The sequence below is a fragment of the Pongo abelii genome, chromosome 12 (assembly GCF_028885655.2).
Source record: "Pongo abelii isolate AG06213 chromosome 12, NHGRI_mPonAbe1-v2.0_pri, whole genome shotgun sequence".
Taxonomy (NCBI): domain Eukaryota; kingdom Metazoa; phylum Chordata; class Mammalia; order Primates; family Hominidae; genus Pongo; species Pongo abelii.
In genome coordinates, this window is record NC_071997.2 from 64,907,509 (window position 1) to 64,934,098 (window position 26,590).

General features: G+C 39.0%; 1 long non-coding RNA gene across 1 annotated transcript in view; it reads left to right on the forward strand.

The window, feature by feature from the left end:
• Positions 1-24,242, forward strand: part of LOC112132120 (uncharacterized) — a 37,193-nt gene extending 12,951 nt beyond the window's left edge. The window contains exons 4-7 of the long non-coding RNA XR_002913934.3: positions 8,635-8,807; positions 10,276-10,410; positions 18,715-18,813; positions 24,170-24,242. This is a non-coding gene — a long non-coding RNA (uncharacterized LOC112132120). The remainder of the gene's footprint in view (positions 1-8,634; positions 8,808-10,275; positions 10,411-18,714; positions 18,814-24,169) is intronic.
• The last annotated feature ends 2,348 nt before the right edge of the window (positions 24,243-26,590 follow it).

Sequence of the window (26,590 nt, forward strand, 5' to 3'; positions counted from 1 at the left end):
CACCCAGGATCCACGGAGTCAGCATCTCTAAGCATGGATCCTAGGAATCTGGATTGTAGCTGGCCTCTGGCTACTTTTTCTGTCTTAGTACATCATTGTGAGAAATATCACCAGCTCATCACCAGCTCTTATTCTTAATGAGGGCTAAAAGTGCTTAGTTTCATATGGATCCTCTCTCACTGGCTTATGTATTGAGCAGTACTTGGTTCCACTTTTATTAAAGAACATTAGGAAAAGGTAATTTATTTCATGGTTTAGTCCACAAATCTGATTTTGAGAGAATGGAATGAAGAGTGTGAGGGGTGATCAAGAAATTTTTAATGAGTTGAGTGGAACATAGGGATGACATCTATGTCCCAACCACATCTCCCCTAGCATGGATTCAGTCACTTCTGCTAATACCACTTTCAATTATAAGCACAGGTTTTAAAGCCAGTGAATACTATAAGGTGTGTTGTTGTCAGCTTGTTGTTTTTCTTTAAACTACTCTGTACATTCTGAATAATTACTTTGAAATGATTATTTTGAAGTTATACATTGGCTTTTTTAACTGCCATTGTCCTTGCAATTACAAGAAACACAGAATTTTCCACTCCTTCAAGATTGTTAAAAATCCTTACAGAAGAAGCAGTCACACTCTGTGTGCCAAAGGGCACAAAGAAAGATGTGTCAAGTTTTAAGTATCTGTATTGCTCACATTATACTACCTACCTTTTGTACCACGTATAAAAATGTGTAAAATAATACAAATTTAAAATACATATATGTCTAGGTTAAGGAAAAAGCATACTGCACAAAAATGTCTTTGTATAAGTTCTCCATAAGATAGGGTTAGGAGATATTTATAGTTTTGCCGATGACTTAATACTTACCGCCCTAGGAATTCATTCATCCTTCCAACTGCCTTGAGCGGCCTTTGAAACAATAAAGCATATTTGTGACCACGCTGGGAGTGGAGTCCAGGCCCCACATAGCAGACCTGAGACGCCTTGGCCCAAGGAGCTTAACTGATGTCAAATGTAAACCACTTTTCAAAAGCGTGTTATCAGGTCCACACCAGACTATCCATTTTGATAATCTCATTCCATTTTTCATTTTATTGTTGAAAGAAGAAATAGATTAATGAGAGTCTAAATCCCCCCAGAAAGAAAATCTTCCTTATAAGGCATGCCTGAAGAGAGATTTGAGAAAATTACTTACTCTGCCTTTGTTTTGCCAAGTAAGGTAACGTTTAGATCATTTATATTTGAAAAATTCTTAAGCCAGGTCAGTGTGGTCTGCTAGATTAAATCTGGATGGGGGGAAAAAAAAACAACAAGAGGATGATGACTACGACAACAATGATGATGTAAGCTATAAATCTCCCAGACCCTGGTTTGCTTGTGTGTATGAAGACTAGAGGCAAGCCCATGTGATCCATCTCAGATCCAACAAGAAAAAAGCGGCCCCAAATTGCATTTGAAAACGGTGCACCACACGAAAGAAACATTTGTCTAAAGAGAATTTAAAATGATCAGCTTCTAACTATATGAGAAATATTCTTTCAAGTATCCCAGAACAATAAGAGAAAGTCTTACAGAGAATGGTAATCAGAATCATGGAGTGATTTGTGACAGAACAGAAGGAGCCTTAGAAATCATCATGGTAACATCATTTTGGTAATGCCACATTGCTAACATCATTTTACAAATGAAGAAGTTGGAATCTAAAAAGGTACCCTTCATAATTTCAGAAAACCTTCCTTCATTAGTCCTGTAGTGCAGTGAAGCTAAAGATTCTACAGCAGCTCCAGAAGGAAATACCAAGTTTTGAAAACTCTTCAGTGGCCTAAAGTTGGAACAAGAGCCCTGCTTTCCAGACCTCGAGACCAGAAGACTGGATTTGAAGTTCTATGAAAAATTTCACTTTTCAACCAATTGGAGGACAATTGGATACTCAGTGGAGGTATAGTAAAGTGTTGTTTCTGACCAAATATTCCCACCCTCAATGAAGTTATAGAAAACCATATTCCTGCCCTAAACAAGTTTAGTATCCAAGGGTCATTTTTCAACTTTACTTCCTCCAAAATCCCAAGGTGATTCTCAGAGGCTATCACTGCTGTTAAAAATCCAAGGTTTCAGCAAAAGAAGCTCCATTTGGCTGATAGCAGAATTGCAATACTGGATTCTTTTTGTCACCCTTCTCCCCGGGCCATCACAGTGCCAAGCTCCTGTCAGTTTAATTGGGAACCACTGATATAGACAAATCATCAGTGTCACAGGAGTTCATAATAAATTGACTATTGGCCAGGCGCAGTGGCTCATGCCTGTAATCCCAGCACTTAAGGAGGTTGAAGTGGGCAGATCACCTGAGGTCAGGAGTTCAAGACCTGTCTGGCCAACATGGTGAAAACCTGTCTACTAAAAAAAATTAAATAATTAGCTGGACATGGTGGCATGTGCCTGTAATCCAAGCTATTTGGGAGGCTAAGGTAGGAGAATTGCTTGAACCTGGGAGGCGGAGGTTGCAGTGAGCTGAGATCAAGATCGTGTCATTGCACTCTAGCCTGGGGGACAGAGCAAGGTTCCATCTCCAAAAAAAGAAAAAGAAAAAGAAAAGAAATGGACTGCATTGCCTCTGGAGGAGGGGCTAGATCAGATCTAGCTCATTATTTGCCATAAATAATTGGGGCACAGGCTATCTGGTTGAAGCACTGCATCTCACTTGGATTATGTTCTATGCATCTTATTGTAGACATTCTGGTATCTGTATTTAGAACCATCCAATATCTGTCACCACCATTCCCACAGAACACTGGGAGGAGAGCTGAATTTTTATTCACCTAGCACACACCACAAGAAGCAGTCTTGGCCAAGCACACCACATCATGCAAGTCGGTGAAGCCCATTCTGGGACAGAAAAGGTGGTGCATAAGGCTGGATTCTGGCACAAAGGCTCAGCCAGGAAGGGACCACATGCATTCTCTGTCGGGTGAGCACTTTGCCTTGAGGTTTGGTGAGTTGCAGTGTTGTGCACCTAAGGCTCTCCCCATTAAGCTGCCTCCTAGCAAATTTAAAACCACACAGACAGCTGTGCAAAAGGAAATTAACTAAGACCCTGCACTGATGTTCCCTTCGGAGCTCATACCACCCTCTAAGAAGGGCTACATATCACCCTGTGAGAGGGCAGACACTGTTGTGGGAGCTGTCTAGACCTGCTGTGATGAAGAAGGACTCTACTGTCTTAACATTGACTGTATTTCTTATGACAGTATTGTCTCCCAATTTTAACATGACTGAATTGTTAAAGGATTCTTTTTTTTTTTTTTTTTTTTGCCTTGCCTACTAAATGACGCAAGTCCTCTCCTTTTCTGGTTTCCATTATATTCCATTGTGTGGCCCTGCACAGAGTCAACTTTTATTCCAAGATTTTGCATTTCTATGTAATACTACTCAATAGCTACAGTGCATAAACATATGTTTCGGCACTTTGAAAAACATTTTAAAATTAAAATGCCTTATGTCAATCACAGGCAGGCAGTATCCAGGATGTGCATGAAGCTGAGCGTCTGGATTATGTATTCCGGGGAAAACATCCTTGTAGTCATTGTGCATGCTCCATGGCCACTTTTCAAGGTGAAATGTCTCTGCCACTAAAATAACATTTTTATTTAGTCAAGACACTAAAAGCAATTAGAAGCCAGTATTGATTGATGACTTGCCAATGTTCAATTTTTAAATCAAAGTTGTTTTGGACTTACTAGTGTATGAGTTCCCCAAACATCCAGAGTCACTTTATTTGCATTTTACATGCATTCAAAATAACTACTTTCTCCCTTTAAAAAGTTGATTGAAGAAACATTTGCTCCCAAGATGAAAAACATTACACTGCAATCTGTTATAGCTGAATGATGGTTCCCTTGATATAATGGTTCTTAATGAAAATTGTGAGGAATTTTCTACTCTATAAGCTTCAAGAGGCTTGGGTATGGAGGACGTGGGTCCCCCACTGCAGCAATAAGAATAACACAGGCCTTCCAGATATGCCCATCTTGAGAGGTGACGACGTATGCTTGTTTTTGAGTCCTCAAAGTTTGTTCCCTAATTATTTTAGATATTCTCTCCTTAGTAATTGTTTTAGATGTTCTCCTCCCTCTGAAATAAGAGGAAAAGTCACTTTCATACAAAATACAGTGTTGCAAAAAGATAGGACTGTAGCAATCTGCCAACAATTAGAGACGGAACTATGTAAACCAAAAAGCTCAAAGGTTATTAGTCATTATTGACATTATTTTTAAAGTTTTCAAATGCAAGCACTAATTAAGAGGATAAGATTCTAACCATTTAATTAAGTTTGATGAGTTATAGAATTTGTGAGGATGGTAAGCAAGTATTTACCTGGGTTGCATCGTCAAAGCCATCAGATGAAGAATTGTTTCAATCTAAGGCATGTTTCTCAATAAGTGCTTCATTTGCCCAAGCTAGAATTTTCAATTCTTATCCAATGTTATATATACTTGTCTAGATGAATCTTTGAATTGCTATATAACTATTAATAACTGTTCACAATGCACATTGGATATCTACCTTGTACCTAAAGGCCATGATAATAATTGTAGAAATAAAAATGAATGAAATGGTCCACATTCAAAGACATACTCTCTAGTAAAGGAAACAGATGTAAAACAAACAAATACCATACAGCGTACAAATCTCATTTGTATCTGTACAAAAATAACCCAGAGGAAGACATGACAATTTTTTTTTTCTGTAGAAGTCAAGGAAAGGGTAAACCTAAGCAGAATTTTATTTATTTATTTATTTTATTTTATTTTTTGAGATGGAGTCTTGCTCTATCGCCAGGCTGGAGAGCAGTGGCACGATCTTGGCTCACTGCAACCTCCACCTCCCGGGTGCAAGCAATTCTCCTGCCTCAGCCTCCCGAGTAGCTGGGATTACAGGCACCCACCACCACACCCAGCTAATTTTTGTATTTTTAATAGAGATGGGGTTTCACCATGTTGGCCAGGAGGGTCTTGATCTCCTGACCTCGTGATCTGCCCACCTTGGCCTCCCAAAGTGCTGGGATTACAGGCATGAGCAAATCTGAAAATATTAATAGAAGCATGCTACAGTCACAAAAGGAAGATGATTTGTACACAGGAAATAATGTTTAGGAGAGCATTAAAGAATGAAACACCAGAGAGAGAAAAAGGGAAGAGAGAGATATAAAACTTCAAACAGCTTTGTGTAGTTAGCATGCAGGCAGCAAGAGGAGGGAGATGAGGCTGGCCATACTGTCAGGAACTAAATCATGCAAAGCCTTTTGTGCAATACAAAGAAACTTGGCTTTGATTCTGTGGGCAATGGTGAACCATGAAAAAGTTTGTGATTTAAAGAAGATTACTCTAGAGGCACTTTGGAGGCTGGACTAGGGATTTCAAGGGAGACAGATTAGAATCAGGAAGGCTCTATGGGTGGTCATTATATAGTCCAAATGAAAGATAATGTGGATCTTAAATAGAGTGAATAAAATAAATATGAGAACTACTAGAAAGGGAGACTTGATTGATTGAATTTGGAGTCAGAGAGAGGAATGGAAGACTTTGAGCCTTAGCAAAGAACCTCGGTATAGCATTTAAGGAAGGGTGGCATTCAGAAATGCAGAAGTTAGAGGTAGTCTTGAAATTGTTTTTAATTACTCATTAGCAGAAATGATCATTATTCTCAACTCATACTCAGGTTCCAGAGATAAGGAAGTGGCATGTTCCATCATACACCACCACACTTGGCAGATTCCTGGGAAAACAATCAGTAACTCCCCTGTAGGCCCTATGAGAACAGCTCAGAAGCTGCAGTCAACAGAGTTGGGCCAGAGCTGTCCCTACCTAAAACAACCAGTAGTGATGAAAAAATTTCAGTAAGTCGTTTTGTTGTTTGGTCTACATGACACTGCCCCCTACTATCTCTGAACCTGAAAGAAAGTCCTACATACACACAGGCACACACAGAGACACACACAAACATATCAAAACAATTGGAGGAGTATTCTCACAGATATAATTGGATATTTTGACTGTAAATGCCATGTCCATGGAAACGAAGATGATCTCAGTACTGGGGAACCTACTCATCTCAAGAGCAAACATTTGTTTCAGATATGTTCTGAAATGCCAATATTTGTTAGAGGAGAATTTGCTTCTGGATATTTCTCTAATTTCTGCCTTTGCTGCTGTTGCTGTTGTTCCAAAAATCTTAGGGTTTTCCAATACAATGATTCCCTGAATATAAGAATATAGATACCTAGCTATGACCCGGGCATTGTGATGAGTTTTACATAACTTACCTCATTTAATCCCCACAACGACCTACAGATATATACTGACATTAACCTAATTTTTTTTTTTCTTGAGGTGGAGTCTTGCTCTGTCCCCCAGGCTGGAGTGCAGTGGCACAATCTCGGCTCATTGCAAGCTCTGCCTCCTGGGTTGATGCCGTTCTCCTGCCTCAGCCTCCCAAGTAGCTGGGACTACAGGTGCCCGCCACCACACCTGGCTAATTTTTTGTATTTTTAGTAGAGATGGGGTTTCACCATGTTAACCAGGATGGTCTGGATCTCCTGACCTCTGGATCCACCTGCCTCACCCTCCCAAAGTGCTGGGATTACAGGCGTGAGTCACCGTGCCCAGGCCTATCCTAAATTTTTAGATAAAGAAACAGAAGCACAAAGAGGTTAAATTACTTGCCCAAGGTCACACAGCTAGTAAATGTACAGACAGGGTTCAACCCCAAGAAGCCTGGCTGCTTATCCAAATGATCTTATCCAAATGCACTTCCCATGTTCAGTTTATTTGGATTTACCATTGGACCATATTTCCTTGGACACAAGATTACAACTCAACCATTTCAATTATTGCCAACCCTTTGTCATTTACAAGCTCAAAGTGAAAATCTGTAGTCACACGATCCCATGCAAATTTCAGAAAGCCTAAAATGATGAGATCACACACCCAGTCTGGTGACTTTACATTGAGATCCAGCTAAACTGCATGAATTATCAAGGCTAAAATTAGGACTCTTACATCTTAGCTAACACCTGCCTCTCTCTATGCTAAAATATATTATAATTAGCTGCTTTTCCTGGGAGAAATTGTAAAACTGAATGCAATTAAACAAAAGGAGAGACAGCAGATTGTACAGCAAAACAAAACAAAACAAAAAATACTTAGAAAGCCAAGATAGATACATATTCAAAGGTAGCAATTTCAGAGGCAAGGCAGACCTTTCTTATTTTGCAGTAATGTTCTGAATGGCAAAGAACATGCCCCTTGGCACATGCTTGCGACTCCATGTTTGTTCACTGCTATGCACACTGTTTGGGGTTGAATTAGGACTTTGGCAGGGCAGCCATTCTCTGGCTATGGTTGCACATTCATTGAGGACCCCAAAAAGCAGGTGATCTATGCCATCCAGTCCACATGCCTCACACCCAAACAGCCCAGTGGAAAGATCCCTCAAGTGCCACATGTGAGTCCTGGATGCTCGTAGAGGCTCTTGTGCTAGCTAAAGTTGTGGGATGTGGTTCCAGTTGCTTGACTTCTCTTGGTCTAGCTTTTCTCGCACTGAAATGACAGGAAAATGATCCCTGCCCTATTTTCCTCAGGAGAATACAGTGAGACTCAGAAAGGGCTAAAAACAAATAGGCCACTTTACTCAAGTTTTGCCAATGAAATGCCTAGAATACAACCATTTGTAGAAATAAGTTCACAAGTGGTTGAAAAGGCAATGAGCAAAATTCTAGGGGAAGACCCCATTACTTAAGACAAAGACATCACTTTTCCCAAACAGGATATAGGAACTGCCACTGTCCAAAAGGTAGGCCAAAAAATAAAACCCACCAACAAGCAAACAAACAAACCCGTGGTCCAGTCACTAACCATGAAAATGTTTGTAAGTGCATCAGAGGAGATTAATCCTTAACTGGAGAGAAATAATAATCAAGGTATATGTGCACCACAAAACATTGTAGCTGGGAAAAAGAGACTTTAGGGAGGAGAAACAGGAAGAAGAAAACTAAAGCTAAGTGTTAGTCTCATACTACAACATGTCAGCCCAAGATACTATGGGCTGTTTTACTGAACAGTGCAAAGCTGCTTTAATTTAGCGGTGTGTATTTGGAAAGGTTTGCTATCCCAGTGCTCTTTGCAGTACACCACATTTGCTGATGTGTGTTTTGGCTGTACCTGGAGGCGTGCTGTGGGCTGATGAATGTCCAGGTGTGAAAATTCATGTTAGCCATGTATATGCACTGTGGATCTATTTGTTTGCACTTTTTTTGCCCCCCTAATTGAAATAGTAAAATTGACTATACTTAAAGCTTGAATAGTCCCCCAGACATTAGTGTTATAAATTAATGATTAGAAATATAATTCCTTGTATACATCTTTCTGCCATCACATCTTTCAAATGCAAAGTCGGTATGGAATAAGAATCAGAGAAATGTAACCTGACATTGAACTTGAAACCAAACACATTGACAAAACAAAAGAACACAAGCAGAAAAAAAGAAAAGGGAATTTTGAAAATCATCTTCATAAGGCATTCTGAATCTGCAACCATCTATTTTTCCAGATTAACAAATCTTGGTCTCTTCTAGGTGTTTTGAACTAGATTACTGACTGGCTATCTGTGGCAGGCCCACTCCTGGATGTCATGCCCCTGTTAATGAAATCTGGGCGTGCGCTCGTAAACAGACCTGGTGAATGGTATATGTCAGCCATTGCGTGATGGGCAATCATCAATCATCCATTGTCAGTTATTTCTGTCCCAGTGAGTAAGCCTTTATTTAAAGCATTAAGTAAGAATGTTGCCAGACCACAGGAACAAGCCCTGAGCTGTTTGCAGGTGCTGCTATTCACAGCTGCCAGTTAAACCCCTGACATTTCCATATTGGCCATGAGGCACAGCATATGCTTTTGACATACCAATTCTTTAAAAAAAAAAAATCACCAATCTCAGATTATCAATACATGCCTTTTTCTTTTTCCATGGTTACTACATGAAGCTTTTTAAAATAGTTTATTTTACAAATAGAGGAAGGAGAATCAGAAAAAGTTCTAGTGAACTGAATTATTAAGATGTGCACATAATATTCTTTCTTGTGGGAAAGTGGCTGGCATTTATGATGTGAAAAGTCTCCCCTGATGCCTAAATCTACATAGCAAAGTCTCCTATCAGGACTTTAACATTAAAAAATATTTTTCTTGCCTTTTTACTTATATTTTTTCTTTTTGATTCTGAAATAGTAATACTATTTTAATGTAATCCAGTACATTAAAACTAGATATTGCAATTTTGATTATGATTCTGTGTCTTTCATTGAGATGCAAAATGATTATAGTTTGCAAGTGTGCCTTGTACTTAAATAATTTCATGAAAATTGCAAAGACTTTTTATTTAGTCTCAAATGTAAGTACATGAAAGGGTGTGTTCCTATGCAAAGGGTGTGTTCCTATGCAAAGGGTGTGTTCCTGTGTGTTACATCATGGCTTTTCATTCATATATTTCCAGGTTGGAAGATAAAAGCATCCAACCACTCTCAGAGGATCATAGGCGTAGTGGATATATTCACCTATAAGTACTATAAATAGGCAGGGGCAGGGGAGAAGAGCCTACATGTACCTTTCAGGAATATTTCACTGTTTTTTATTGATTTCCACTTTTTCTAGATATGGGTAGCTCTTGATAAGAAATGAAGTGTGGTGACAATCATGAAAATTTTAACTAAATCATTCTTTCTGGTTAGTCTTTAGAAAATAAAGACATGTTCTATGTGGTTTCCTATTGTTTTGCCAACAATAGCATCAAAATCATCTGTGATTAAGTATGAGTCTCTATTTTCGAGGTTGAGCAACAGACCTTGATATGGAACTACCACCCTCTTCTTTCCCCATCCTCTGTCCATAGAGCTGAGCTAAACAGAGTTACTTCCACATTTTCTTGAAATCCCTAAATCCCGCTACTTTCAGGGACATTTGTTGAGGAAAGCAAAGTTGACAAGCTAGGATTTCTTTCAAATAAACTTAGCTGATGACTGTAGCAGGTGAGCTTTTTTTTCCCATAGTGATAATTTTACATTATTTTCCTGCTTCTGAGAGGAGGAAAACGTTGCCATCTTCTTTGAGAGATGCTCAGTAGTGTTTCATCTTTAAAAAGAGAGCAAATTTGTTATTGCCATCTATGTAATGAAAGAGTACTTAAAAAGAGCTGTCTTTTTTTTTTTTTTTTTTTTTTTAAGAGACAGCGTCTCTCTATGTTGCCCAGGCTGGAGTGCAGTGACTATTCACAGGTGCGATCAGAGCTCATCATAGTCTCCAACTCCTGCTCTCAAGTGATCCTCCTGCCTCAGCTTACGTAGTAGTGGAGACAGCAGGTATGTGTCTGGCTAAAAGAGCTATCTTTTAATAAAAATATTTTTCCTATGTAAATTAATTTTGTCGTAAGAGCTGCCTTACCAACCTAATGTATGGTGAAGACCTGAACAAGAGTGAAAATTTTAGCATTATACGAAGATGCAATGACTTGCAATGGCCTTGAGCCCTTGGGCTACATGAACACTTACCACTGAACAGAGCTGAGGATGCTGAGCTGTGGCATTGGCTTTAGGCTGTTCATTTGTGATAATGTCTGCCCACAGGCTTTGCGATACAAAATGAAAGGAAAGGGCTGGATTTGCCTCCCTGATGCTCTGTGCCTAACTAGCACCCTATGCGCCGCTTATCTCCACTTGATTCCAGGTCTTCCAAGTGCCCCTGGTTGTAGTCATAATGATAGTAATAGTGATGAAGACAATGATCACAATAATAATAATAATAATAATAATGATGGAAGCCATCATTATGGCAGGCAGCTTTGGACTGCAGTTGAGAGTGCAGATTCTGTAGCGAGCCTGACTGGTTTTAATCTTGCCTCTGCCGATTACAAGCCATGAGACCCTGGTCAAGTTACTTAATCCATTTGTCCTTCAGTTGCTTTATCTGTGAAATGGAGGTAGTAATAGCAACTACCTCATTGGTACATCGAATGCTTAGAGCAGTACCTGGGACATCTGGGACATACCTCAGGAAGTGCTAGAGGAGTGTTAGATAAAATAAATGAGTATTCCTAGTATATCTGCACAGGAGATTTCATCTTAATTCTAATGCATTTTTGCTATACACACAACACACACACACACACACACACACACACACACAGACAGACATATATATATATAGAGAGAGAGAGAGAGAGAGAGAGAGAGAGTTATTCCAATTTTTCAGGTGGGGGAATTGAGGCTGTATGAGGTTAAGTAATTCTCTCAAGGCTGCCAGCCAGCGATTTGCCAAATGGTGATTTTAACCTGGTGGGTTGGTGTAATTTCAAAACCCATGCTCTTTCCATCTTCAGGCTTCCTATCCTATGCAGTCATTTCACAACTGTATACCAATGATCAAAAGAAAAGTGGCAAGGGATTGAAGGAAATAAAAACAGAGTAAGAAACCTCAGAGAATGCAAGAATTTCACAGTGTAAGAGCATCAGGAAATCCTCTAAGGACAGAGGTAGATAAACACTTTCCCAAGGTCAGAAGCCCAGTAGTCACCACACTTATAGATCCTGAGTTCACTCATTCATTCATTTGACAGATATGTATGTTCCTCATATTTCCACAAAAGGGTTGGCAACCTCATGTGTAGCTATTTAATAAGAGCATGTGTTCTACATAACTTTGTCAAAGAAAGAGGCCCAGGAAAGCCACAGGAAAAGATACTGATGAGAAGATGCCAGGACTTTCCTGGTGATTGAATCTGATTTGGTAAGTCTGGGGCTGCTGCTTCTCCCCTGCTTGGATCTCTGAAGGCAGAGAAGGCAGGGCATGGAACAAGGGAAGGGCTGGCTGTCCCAAGGCTGGGTGTCATCAGCACATACAAGTTGTCTTTATCGAGGCTAACTGGTATTGGTTTTGGCACTCTTAACGTGGTGATGTTATGTTTCCAATGTTTCCAAGTTCGAAAGACATAGGTCTTTTATTTCCTTTCTGCCTACTAAGATTATTTAGGCTCCACACATGCAAAGCAGAGTATTATGCAATAAATTAATCATATCAGAGCAAAGTAGCTACTGAAAAACTGCCAAACACCATAAACATTGGTCAAAATGGAGTCCAACCATTTGCACGGAGAATAATTGAACCTATGGATTCACTTGAGGTAACTAAGCAACTTTTCATTATGAATTATAAAGCTTTTCAAACATAAAATGATATCTGAGAGGAGTGCATTACCTAAAAGGTTTCGATAAACAATGAAGGGAGCTTTAAAATATGCAGCAGGGATCAATCATTCAGCTGTATGGCGTTACTTATACTTTGCAGCGTCACCTACATTCCTTGATAAACAATGTCCCATAACCTCTGAGCATTCTCATTATTTTCATCAGCACCCCAACATAAGAAGGGACAAAAATGTCAGATGATGTTTTATTTACTAATATACAACAAGTTCTAGTGGAAGTAGACATTCTATGACAAAATGGAGGTAAATGAAGCACATTTCCCAGCATCAAAAATGATTCACATTGTTCAAGAAAAGATATAAAGCCTGCTGTTCATGATGAATTTTAATTGGAAATGTTACTCATCATGAGCATGAATTTCTTTTGTTTGGAAGATGACATGTCCTGCTTCTATAACTGAAGAGCAGTTGGCTTTCCCTGAAAGAATGAGAAGTTGAAACAGACTTTTTGACATCCAAAAAAAAAGTAGAAATACCTTCTAGTTATCTTGGTGTCATCTGCCAAAGCAAGTATTCTAATGTTTCTTACAGTCATCATTTTGTGTAAGACATTTTCATCAGTTACATGAGAAATCAAGCCCAGCATTCTGACTCAGATATGAGGCAGTTCTGCCTTCCTGTACCTGTTAATGAAAAAACAGAACAGAATGAAATGAGAGCATCAATTCCAAAAATAACCTGATGGGAGGGAGCATCCCTCACTTGGAATTAGCTTTGGACTTCTACCCAAGATACTGCAGGATAGGATATAAAGAAGCAGAGAAGAAAGGATCACTGACAATTATACAGTCTCTTTTCTTTAATAAAAGAGGGCCTGGAATGTAGTCCATCAATGTTGATGGATGCTAGGTAGAGCAGAAAGGGAACTATAAAAGGCCAGGGAAAATGAACTTGGAACTGGTGAGATACATGAAGACCACAAAGGTTAAAAAACAAAGTTGGGCCAGGCACAGTGACTCACGCATGTAATCCCAGCACTTTGGGAGGCCAAGGTGGGTGGATCATTTGAGGTCAGGAGTTCGAGATCAGCCTGGCCAATATGGTGAAACCCTGTCTCTATTAAAAAATACAAAAAAATTAGCCAGGTGTGGTGGCACACACTTGTAGTCCCAGCTACTCAGGAGGCTGAGGCACAAGAATTGCTTGAACCTGGGAGGCCAGGCTACAGTGAGCCAAGATCGCACCACTGCACTCAGCCTGGGCTATACACTCCAGCCTGTGTGACAGATTGAGACTCTGCCTCAAAAATAATAATAATAATAATGATAACAACAGCGAAAAAAACCCCACCAACAACAAAGTTGGATACATGAAAACATAGTTTCATGACCCCATGTTGTTTGCATAAATAAAATCACTTACCAACCTTAATGTGATTCGGGAAATGATTTGGTTTAGTAAGGTTTAAACTAGTGCAATGGACATCCATCCCATGCTTGGGGAGGTGAACTACTTCTCTGGACTAAGAGGAACAGGGTAGCTGCAGCCTGCCACTTTGGAACTCAATATCAAAACATCAATTTGCATGATGGAATCTTGGCCAGCTTGCTTTGTGGGGGTGGTCCAAAGCGGTGGGTGCTCTACAGATACACAAATTGATTACTTCAATTACCAAGATCAATTTTCCAGAATAGAGTGAAGTCTATGGAAATGTTTCTCAAAAGGTCATTTAAAATGAGCTTAAATGACCCACTAGGCCCTGCACTGATAATAGCACCTAACCATACATGTAACTCTCCCTCTCCTGTATCTTTGCCTACAGGAGGTCTGAGGCTCAAAGCACCCAGCTGGAACCTGGTAAAACAACCACCAAATTGCATTGCTCCCTCTGCTCTGATGAATCTCTCCATAAGCTCACATGATTCAGTTCTTAGTCCAAACTAGGGTTTGCTCCTATAAGTAAAAGGTCATATATTTTATGTTTCTAAAAAATTAAATAGGTGTTATTTTAATTGTCACTCTCCTTTTTCAACTGGCCTGCCATGTTTGTTTTTTTGCAAATGTTGTGTGTCGTGTAAACACACAGACCATTCTCCATTCAAAGATGATATACATTTATATACAACACAGTTATCCATGTGTATAATGTCTCTTGCACAAACACACAAAAATATAAGAGGGCTCCTTGCCCTCTTAAAATCCATTCAGATGGCCAGGTGTGGTGGCTCACGCTTGCAATCCCAGCACTTTGGGAGGCCGAGGTGGGCAGATCACCTGAGGTCAGGAGTTCGAAACCAGCCTGGCCAACATGGCAAAACCCCGTCTCTACTAAAAACACAAAAATTTGCCGGGTGTGGTGGTGGGTGCCTATAATCCCAGCTACTCGGGAGGCTGAGGTGGGAGAATCGCTTGGACCTGGGAGGCAGAGGTTGCAGTGAGCCAAGATCATGCCATTGCACTCCAGCCTTGGCGACAGAGTGAGACTCAATCTCAAAAAAAAAAAAAAAAAATCCTTTCAGATTGCATAGATGATTTTCTTTACATGTTTTCAACCTACCTAACGGCAAACCTCACCTCATTCTACGCTAGTCTAATTAATTTGACAGGACTGGAAACTTGTTCTTCCTGTTCGCACTTCTTATTCATCTCTTCAGAATGCCCTGTAGAGAAGATGAAGTACAATAAAGCAGTCTTTACCAAATGCCTCAATGCTAAATGCCCTTTTAGGCTGACAGGGCACAATACCAGCAGTGAGGAGATCTGACTTTAGGGCAGCCTAAGAAAAATGACATTTTCTAGAATATCATCTATTGAAACTGGTCTTGAAGAAGAAAACAACGTCCATTTCCCCTGCAGTTTTGCTGTGGGCTCTGGGGACTCCAATTTATCCCTACTGTATCTGAAATCTTTGCTAAAGAAATGAGAGAGGTATCATATTTTGCAAAATAAGTCCTCAATCCTCAATGGCAAATGCGGAGATAATTTCAGGATTTTTAAGCACTGAAAGTGTAACCACAAACATATCAGATATTTTGTGAAGGGGTGGATTGAAATGCAGAATTGACAAATACAAAGGGAAAGAGCTTTTCTTTTTTTGGTTAACTTTGAAAATTTCCTCAAGAGAGCAAACTTTTGATAGGGGGCAAAGATTCTTACAAGGTTGGTACAGGTGGGTAATTAAAAAAATAAGAGTGAATTTATCTGCATACATTATTTAAATATCTGAAGCATTTCTCTGCTTTAATGATAAATTACGATCAGTAAAATCTGTTGGCTGCCTTCAAGCTAACTAATGGATCACTAATCAGCAACAGTCGAATCATCCTAGCTGAAGTGGAATAAATATCTCTAAGGATGCTGCAGCTCATCTTTACAGTCTAAACCTGTAAAGATGCTTGCATGTATTTCTGTGTTCTTTTACTACATGTGTGTATATGGATACACACACTCATGTGTACTCTTGCATGCATTAAAAACCTATTCTTTGATACCTTCTGTTTTGCCCTTGACGGCTCTATCCCCCTTGGTCTGTTGTATAAGAAAGATCATTCCTGGAACTCATTAATCCTTAAAGAGATCAGCTGATACATCTCATTGTTAGCAATACATTTTTAATTGTTCATTTTACTCAAGCACCATTTGAACACAAGTCAATTTGCAATTTCATTAGAGAACCAAAAAGGCCTGGGGTCTATTCCTGTTTTTTTTTTTTTTTTTAAGAAAAGGATAAAAAGCAGGCAAAATTTCATGAAGGATGTTAATCCTGTAATTAATTTTATGTATCAAGCAAGAATTAATGTGTGCTGCTATTTGAGCCGAAGTCTTTTTGCCAAGAAGTGCATTTTGTCATAGCTTCCCCTCCAGAGAAACGTCTTTACAAGCTTTGCAGCCAAATACCCTGGCAACCAATGACTAGCGTTGGAGCAACATTCACAGACCCATTTGCTTTGATGACATTTGGAGGCTTTGCTCCCCTCATTCCAATTCTATTGTAAATAGAGTACACATGCCGTACAGCCTTTGAAAACTAATCAATACAGTAAGATTTGTCAGGTTGCAGCTGACTAGTATCACATATTTTAACTCTTTTCTTAGCTGACTTGTACGCATTTTTAAGTCAAACCTTATGAAGGGAGTTGGGTAGATCATCCTTTCCATATTTACAGGCTCCCTGCTGTGACATGGCTCTTTCTTCTATATTTTAACATCAAAAGCTCATAATCTGTGTAAGTTAACCTTCCATAAAACAAATTATATGGTCATCATATGTAATCTGATGATTAATTACAGCTGTCACAGAGTCACAAATTGTGACTGTTTACTACAGTTGCAACATGAAAATTATTGCATACTTTAAAAAAATCCATTTAGAGAAAATAAACAGCTTCTATTCATAGGTTGCAGAATCAAAGCATACATGTTTTCTTTGTGAATTTTGGCTCCCTTAGAATCAATGTTAAAACCTACTTAGGTCTGATTTTTCATTTCAGTGTCTTTGTGTAATGTGCCTCCACCATACCTCATCTAATTTAATAAGATGCAAGCTAAGGAAGTACTTAAGTTACTTATCAAGGGTTTTAGATGACACATTATTATTGTATTCAAAAGTCAATATTTGCTAATCATGTTAGTACAGGAACTGTTCCAGGCCTATAATTCTTAAATTGCAGAGATATTTAAGATTAATTAAACCTATCTCCCCATCCTTTCTCTCTCCACCTCTATGGAGTAAGTAAATCAATGACATCCTAAACAAGCCCAGAGAGCTAAAGCTTCAAGTCTGAAGTCATTTACATCTTTAAGCCTCTGTTTGCTTCAGTCCTCAAGAGTTGAGTTTTGCCATTCCTCCACTGCTTGGGGAATATTTGCATGTTATGAGAGCATAGTTCAAAAATTCACTTGATGTAATTAGAGAAGAGTGACCAGTCCTGGGCATATAGCATGGACTCCACTGCTTTTTTAAGTCAGGAGAATATTAAAGTAACATATGGCCTGATTTCTTTTTTCTTTTTATATGACAACTTCTGGGTAAATGTGTGGCAGGCAAAGTTGAAAAGTCATCTTCTGCTTCTGAAACTGGGCATGATGAGAACAGGTGACTAGATCCAAACCCTGGCAGGTTATGCTCTTACATCATTGTTCCAGTGACATCCTGACCCCTCTTTTATATAAACCATGGAGCAGAGAGAGCCAACTGTTTAAATGCCAAGATTCCCTTCACTTATAAACAGTACATTCATTGTAAAAGAACCATTTCTGATCTAATGTTATATACAGAGCCCAGGACTTGACTGAGATTAAGTGATAAATGAGTTTGACATCTTATTAACATGTATTGACTAGGAGAAAACTGAGAAACATAGAACTTTACTGATGACTTATAGCAGCTGCTAGTTCAGTTCCCTTGGGGGGAAAAAACTAGTGCATTAACCCAATATGCCATCTAGGATATATTTACAAGTAGTTAGTGAAAACAATAATGCTATGCAAACTGGATATCTGGAACACGAATCAATATAGACCAGCTAATTAGGTTATAAATGCATTGATTTTATTTTGAATATGTCCTCAAATAGAGTCTGCAAGAAGCATACTGAAATGGGGCTTTTAAACTGAGAAAAGCAACAATCAGATTATTCTCTGGCACTCTCCAATCAATCCAGAAGGGTTTGGTAAAATACTCTGATGTATATTCTATATAATCAGAATGACACGTCCTATTAATATTCCAATTACTGTTGAACTATTAGCAATGCCTGAGTCTGGTGTCTTAGAGCCTCATAGTGGTAATCCGGGAAACTCATGTCATCTTTTGTATTCATTCAATTTAAAATGAGACAATTTTCCATTTAAAGGATTTTTATTAAACATTATTTTATGCATGGATTTAACATCCTAATTGATTTAGGTGGACTATCAGAGTAAGTTGCTAACTCTTTTTGTTCTTTTCTTCACTGAAAGAGGTCAGCAGCTCTGATCTTATTTATAAATTTAAATGCCAATTTTTAGCATGGTGAGTTATTAAAATAACAGTTATTCATGTTCACAAAAGACTCTATTCACATTGTAAAAGTCAGGAATCTAATAATTTAATAAACTAGTCTAGAGTAAGAAAGGGCCAGAGTTGTCAACCTCATCTTAGAACATATAAAAATCATAAAATCAGAGAAATGAAAGTGACTTTACAAAAAGCACTGAGACGTTTCTACTCCTCTGAATATTTTCTCAACCTACATTTTGCTCATTTTTACTTTAAAACTCACTATACACAGGGATCTATCCCATATCATAGGTAAAATACTGTTCATAAGCAAAATATAAAACTAATTGAAAAAGTCAACATTGGGTATTATATTCATATGTATGTTTGACCTTTTAGGAAGTTTGCTTTATCTTAAATTTAGTTAAATAGGGTTGTGTGATGATATGGTCTAGATTCATTTTTCTTATCTTACACTTGCAGTGGCTTCTGCCCGCGAATATCATGGATATGGTACTCAGTGCTGGTGCCTTGGCACAGGATGGGTGAAGTGGAGATAGAAAGAGGTGCCTGGATTTGGAGGTACAGTCTAAGTGATTAATAATTTGAACTTGGGGTGTAGTGAAAAGAGAGAAATCAAGGATGATACCGGAGTTCTGGCTTGAGCAACTGAGTAGATGGCCATTTCCAAAGACGGAAAATACTGGGGTGACAGGGTTGAGTTTTGTGGAGTACTCATGTAATAAAGAGTTCTTTTTGGAAGTAGGTAATTTTGAGATGCCCGAGTGGAGGTGTCAAGATCACATCTAGATCATTAGATGTGATCTAGTTGGTTATTGGAATCTGAGTAAGCTCAGCAGTAAGGTCTTGACTAGTCTTGTCAACTTGAGCATTGTCAGCTTCTGGATGGTATTTTAAACTATGGAAATGGATGAGCTCCCCCAAGGCATGAGTGCAGAAAGAGAAGAGGGACTGGAAAGCACCCTGCTGAGTCACCATTTAAAAAGATTTTTTAAAGATAAGCAGTAAGCATTTGTGTAGAAATCAGAGAGTCTGCTCCAGAACACTGGAGCAAATGATCCAAGATGAGACATAAAAGGCCTTCCTTTCCTCATACCCTAAACTGTGTTAAATTGAGACATTTGTTTGTGAGGGATTGCTTCATTGTTCTTTTGTTTTTGTTTTTGTTTTGTTTTGTTTTTTCTTAATGAAGCTTTCAATTTGAAAAGGCAAGCAATTGATCTGAAAATGAGTATAATAAAATATTTAAAAGAGGCAGGGGGACCTGCTACTCTCACTGCTGCCTCAGGGCCTTTGCAGTTGCTGTTCCTTCTGTCTGGGATACTCCACCCTCAGAAGCCATATGGCTCACTCCTCATGTTCTTCTGGGGTCCGTGCAAATGTCACCCTTTCAATGAGGACTTTACCGACCATCTTATTTAGAATAGTAACCCCATCACTATCTATCCCCCTGTATCTGCTTGATTTTTCTCTATAGAATGTATCACCATGTGATATACACTTACTTGTTTATTTGTGTATTTCGGTCTCCTGTCACTAGAATGTAAGCCCCACAAGGGCAAGGATTTTGTTTTGTTTTTCTGCTGTGACCAGAATATTCAGAAAAATGCTTGACACACAATAGGTTCCTAATAAGTATTTGAGAAAAAAATGAATGAGCAAAGGTTCATTTTTGATGCAAAAAAATGATTTTTTTTTTAAAAAAAGAATAACCAGCTGGGCATGGTGGCTCATGCCTGTAATCCCAGCACTTTGGGAGGCCAAGGTGGGTGGATCACCTGAGGTCGGGGGTTCAAGACCAGCTTGACCAACATGGAAAAACCCCATCTCTATTAAAAATACAAAATTAGCTGGGCGTGGTGGTGCATGCCTGTAGTCCTAGCTACTCAGGGGGCTGAGGCAGGAGAATTTCTTGAACCTGGGAGGCAGAGGCTGTGGTAAGCCAAGATCACGCCATTGCGCTACACCCTAGGCAACACGAGCAAAACTCCATCTAAAAAAAAAAAAAAAAAAGAATAACCAATGAAATAGGAGGAAAACCTGGAGGTATTTCAGAAGCCAAAAGAAAAAAAGGGACAAGCAGAGTTATCAAATATGTTGACTGCTTCTAGAGAGCCCAGTGAGATCACAAAGCAACTTGATCATCAGATTTGCCACCATGAGAGTCATTGCTGACCTTGATGAGAGCAATTCCAGAGTAGTGGTGGGAGCAGGAGTCAGAGTGATTAGGGCTGAAGAAAGAATGGGAGGTGAGGGAGTAGAAACTGTCAGTAGGTAATCAACCTGAGAAGTTTTGTTGTGAAGAAAAGCAGACATACAAGGCAGTAGCTGAAGGGGACTGTGAGACCAAGGGAGGGTGTGTTATTAATGTTTTCTCTGGATTTTTAAAATGGTGTATTGATTATCATCTGCCACAGTAATGCTGCTTAAAACACGTCCACAAGGCCAGGCACTGTGGCTCAAGCCTGTAATCCCAGAACTTTGGGAGGGCAAGACCAGAGGGTCGCTTGAGCCCAGGAGGTAGAGGCTGCGGTGAGCTATGATTGTGCCACTGCACTCCGGCCTGGCAACAGAGCAAGAACCTGCATTTTTAAAAAGTAATTAATTAATTAAAAATCCACAAAAATCTTAGCAGCACTGGACAACACACATTCATTTATTCTCTGTCTGGAGTCATTAGCTAGGTGGCTCTACTCCATGTCTGAATTTTGGCTGGTTGTTGGTTGATCTAGGCTGTCCTCAACTGGGATGACTGGGATGACTTAAGCATGGTTCACATCCCTCATTCTCTAGCAGGCTAGTCTAAGCATGTTCTCATTGTGACGTCTAGAGCATGACACATAAACAGAAACAGGCAAGTCTTCCTGAGCCCTAGGTTCGGAACTGGCACACTGCCACTTTCTCCTCATTCTGTTGACCAAAGCAAGTCAGGAGCCCAAACTAGAGTCAAAGGAAGGTGTGATATGTATTGTGAAATATATATTTGGTCTTTCTCCCATTTCCTGACATACAACCCCTAAAATTTTTAGACTCTCTAGCTGATGTCTTTTTGTATGCTAATGATGGCTGGGAGCCCCTAGGCAGCTTCAGGATGAGGACTGTCACTGGAAAGACCAAGGCAGATTAGAGGGTTGGAACTTTCAGCCCATACTGGCAACTCTGGGAAGAGAAGAGAGGTTGAAGGTTAAGTTGATCACCAATGGCCAATGACGTAATCAATCATACTTATGTAACAAAGCCTCTATAAAAACCTAAAAAAACAGTTTGGATGAGCTTCCAGATAGCTCATGTGGAGTTTCCTGGAGGATGTTGGGCCAGGAGAGGGAATGGAAGCTCCAGGCCGCTTCCCTTTGCCTCACCCTATGCATCTCTCCATCAGTATTTTTTGCAATAATCTTTATAATAAATCGGTAAATGTGTTTCCCTGAGTTCTGTGAGCCATGCTAGCAAATTAATCAAGCCCAAAGAACCCTGTTTTATAACCAGTTGGTCACAAACACGTAGGTAAAATAAAATATCCTGGAGCTTGTAATTGGCATTCAAAGTGTGTTGGGGCAGGGGGCAGTCTTGGAGACTGAGCCCTCAACCCAGAAGATCTGATGCTATCTCCAAGTAGATAGTGTCAGAATTGAAATGGAGGACACCCAGCTGGTGTTCACTGCAGAACTGATCAATTGCTTGCTGGTGGGGAGAAATCCCCACACATCTGGTGTCAGAAGGGTGTTGTGAGGGGATAGTGAAAGATGTTTTTTTTGTTTTGTTTTTTGTTTTTTTTTACTTAGGAGGTATTTCAATTACTATTGCAGTGAAATAAACTATCCCAAAACTTAGCGACATGAAATAATCATTTGATTATGCTTATAATTTCTTTGGGTCAGGAACTCAGACAGGGCACAGTGAGGTTGGCTTGCCTCTCTGCTCCATGACATCTGCAGCCTGAGCTGGGAAGATGCAAAGGCTATTGGCTGGAATCACCTAGAGGCATTTTTAGTTATGTGTGACAGTGATGTTGGTTGTCAGCTGGAACTATAGCTGGGGCTGTTGCCAGGTCCATGAGTGTGTGGCTTTGCCTTGTGGGTGAGGCTTTCTCACAGCTTGGCGACCTCAGAATATTTGGACTTCTTTTTGTCTTTGTAGTTTTTTTTTTTTTTTTTTTGAGACAGAGTCTCACTCTGTCGCCCAGGCTGGAGTACAGTGGCATGATCTTGGCTCACTGCAACCTCTGCCTCCCAGGATCAAGTGATTCTCCTGCCTCACCCTCCCTAGTAGCTGGGACTACAGGCGCATTCCACCATGCCCGGCTAAGTTTTTGTATTTTTAGTAGAGACAGGGTTTCACCATGTTAGCCAGGATGGTCTCGATCTCCTGACCTCGTGATCTGCTCACCTCGGCCTCCCAAAGTGCTGGGATTACAGGCGTGAACCACCTTGCCCAGACTTGGACTTCTTAAGTGGCAGCTCAGGGCTCAAAAGGCTAGTGTCCTGGTGAACAAGGCCAAAGCCATGTCACCTTTTATGACCTGTCACACTGTATCACTTCTTACACATTCTATTGGCTATGAACTGTAGGGGAGAAAAAATTCCTTTTCTCACCCATTGCAAGGGTCATGGCTGACAACCCTATAACAACAGACAAACAAGAGAAAAGCATACAGATATATTTACTATAAGTTTTATGTTACATAGGAGCCTCCAGAGAGGAAGACCCAAAGACCCAGGGAAAACTGTGGACAATCACGTAGAAATATGATTAGAAGACAAAAGGATGTGATCTAATAACAATAAACTGGGCGAGGTGGGGTGAGACTTTAGCAAAGCCTTTTTCATTCAGACTCTTCTTGACCTCTCTGTGTGACATTTCTTTTCTCCAGGTGTAGGTCAGGACACCTGCCACAGGAAGGTCTTCAGGGGAGAAAGGGTCAGAGAATGACCTTCCTATGTTTTATGTCCTGCTTTATGGAAGGAGGAGTGAGGGGAATTTCAGTTTCTATGACCTGCTCAAAAGAGAGGGGACAGGAGCAGGTCAGAGAGACCTTCCTGCTTCTGCAGATTTTGTCAATGTCCTTAAGCATAAACTACTTAGTATGCCATGGTGCCATATTTTGGGGGTAGCATTTCCTGCACACCACCAGAAAGAACCAATTATCAAGGCTGCTCTAGATTCAAGTACAGGGGAATTACACTCCGCTGCTTGACTGGAAAGCGGAGGTGGGCACAGACACATGTGCAACTGTGAAAGAAAATCCAGCAGTTTACTTTGTAATACTTTTTGGGGGCCTGTAAACCTAATTGTACTTCACCCCTGGATGTTGATCTTCCCTGTCTAGTCATTCTACCTGAAAGCAGTTGACAAAGACTAGAAGGCTCTTTACCCTACCCCCTGCAAAAAAAGTATTTTTCACATGAGAATGGAGCCTTCACAATAAAGATTTCATCCAAGTTGACTCTACCTGGTTGATTTTGAGATAAAGTCATTGAAGATGCTCATAGGCATGGCTGCTATGAGAAAGCTTCTGTATATTTACAAGCTATAATACAGAGAATATACCTGCAAGTCTCAGCAAGCACAGTGTTAAAAGGGGTGATTTTAAATGTCTGAGTCAGTGATACCCAGAGCCTTCTCCTGGGACATTTCTAGGGTGACCTTGACATCAAGAAACTCCAGTGCAGCAGTGCCTCACAGACTATATTTAACTTAAGATTAATTTTGCAAGGCTATGATAGGTCTTTGCAAGTATTTGATCATGCAGTGTAACTTTGGCCATAGATATCTGCATAGGACTTATTTCATTTCTTAAATTTACATGTAACTTATGCCATTATTTTAACAAATCACATTTATATAGGTTTATATGCTAAACCTAAGCAGCTAGAAAATAAACATAACTTTTAAAAGTAGGTTTTTCCTTTTCTTATAGGTTTTCTGAACTAGACTACTGAAGATAAGACCACTGAAAATAAGTTGACATCTGTTATAAATTTATACTATATATTTATGGTCTCTAAAACCATGTACAACTATATATAATACAATAAATATATATGATAAATTTTATGTATATATTATATATTATTTATACATTATAGATTAATATATATTTAATATGTTTTAAACCAATTTATTTTAAAAAGAAAGTTTCAATTATTTTGTGTTACATATCAGCTGTAAATAAAAAAGAAATACTAAATTGTTGAAAAATATATTATTTTAAGAATATGGATTTTTTTATGAGTAAGTTGAGGTATTTATAATATCTCATTAAATATTATTAATATTTATAAAGTATTTTATAGTTAAAAAAGTTTTTTGAATGATCCTCCCCATAGGTCTCTGTGGTATGTATGGCACCATTATTGTTTCATACTTATTTTACAAAGATAAAACTGAGGGTCAGAACATTTAAGTGACTTAGTTTCACAAAGTAAGACAATGGCAGAGCTCAAATTTTAACCTAGTTTCTATTGCACTTCATTAAATAAATTATGTATGGTTATAAAGGTATGGCTAAGTTTACATGTTTCTATACATGTATGCAATCACATGGATCAATTTTATGTAATCCACAATTGCACATCAATTTATGTATATGTAGAAATGAATACACTAATAATTATTTAGATTTTAAGCAAAAATACTCACATACTTTTATAGATACAAACACACCTATTTTTCATCTACCTATCTCTCAGACTTCCATGTGCTAACTGAAAATGTTTGCATCCAGTAAACATTTTGATTAGATAATTTTTTAAGGATTGTAGATAATAAAGATGGCTTTAGATTTTTGGAAGTTTAACGTAGAACTTTAACATTCAAACTGGCATTCTACCCACTCTCTTTTTGGAGCTAACGGAATTCAGCAGTTAACATTTTATGAAAATGTATGAGGAAGTGCCAAGACAAAGAAAATTGTGTTTATACCTAATCCACCCTTGACTTCCACAAAGCTTTGATATAATGGGCAACATGTAAGACTCCTCCATAGACTCAAGGGCAAAGAAGTTAAGACTAAAGCCAAATGGCCAGGCATAAAAAAGGTCGTGTGTGGTCTAAGTGGAAGGGAGATGGGAGATGTTCTCAAAAGCAGAGAGGGTCTCCAGGAATAGTTTCCTTTTTAATAATAATACCATAATGATCCAATGGGAGGAAATAGCAAAGAGGAAAGAGAGTCAATGGTACTAAATTACAAAAGCTCAGGCCTAAACTCATGAAATGCAAATGTACTTTTTTCCCCCAAAGCACCTTGATACCAGAGGAATAAAGTCAAAAAAAGACTTAAGATCATGCGTTAGTGGCTGGAACACATGACACAGTTTTATGTATCTTTGACTTACCACAGCTCTAGGCTTCTAAGCCATTCTAAGACACTCTTTTTGAAAGGAAACACTACATTAAATGCACGATGACTCTAGAACATATTCTTGTTGCAGAAATGTAAAAATGTGTGTGTTGGGGGTGGGGTAGTGCATCTTAAAATTGAGGAAATAAGGTAAATATTTTCCTCGAACCATTTAGAATAAGAGAGAAGTATTTGGTGAATAGTCTCAAATGATAACAAGGCTTAACAGAGAGCAGAACACTCAGTGAGGTACAATTAAACAAGCAGTTTAAATAATCTAACATACAAGTGCTTAAACAAACAATCACAGACTGTCCCGTCACTGCTCAGTGTGCAGAGCATGAGTCAGAAGAAATTATTTCAGCACCATTGAAAGGAAAAGCTATGTTGTGCTCAATTCTGGTTGACTTATTGCAAATAAGGATATTAGAGAAAATGAGACGTTTATGGCAGAAGGTAGATAAAGGTATTCAGTGACTCAAGGAAATTAATTATAGAGGAAAAATTTAAAAAACTAGGTGTGCCTGTGATGACCTCATTGAGGTAAGCTAGGATGACAGCTGTTGCAAGGGTGGATACCCTGAAGGGATCTGCATTGATTACAGCTCTAAAGGAAAGCATACTAGTCCTCAAGAGAGGCAGGCATGAGCAAAATTTAATTGATAGCTCTCATCCATCCCTTGATATTAGTTAATATGGGAAAGAAACAGTTCTGATAAGTGATTAAGATGAATGCAAACAATCTAAATATGGACCTGATTAAGAATTCAGACAGAAAAATAAACTATTATGAAGACACATCTTTTAACATTTACTTCATCTGGACTTTTGCTGACCCTGAAAGAATTCTTTACTTAAGGAGAGGGAAAAAAAAGTACCCTCTCATTGTCTAGAACTGGTGTCTGAATTCAGGCTCTAAGTTGACTTTATATCCAACAAAGTTTTAATATCAGGCAAGTTTTTTTTTCTTTGTTTATTCTTGGAATTAAAATAGTACAC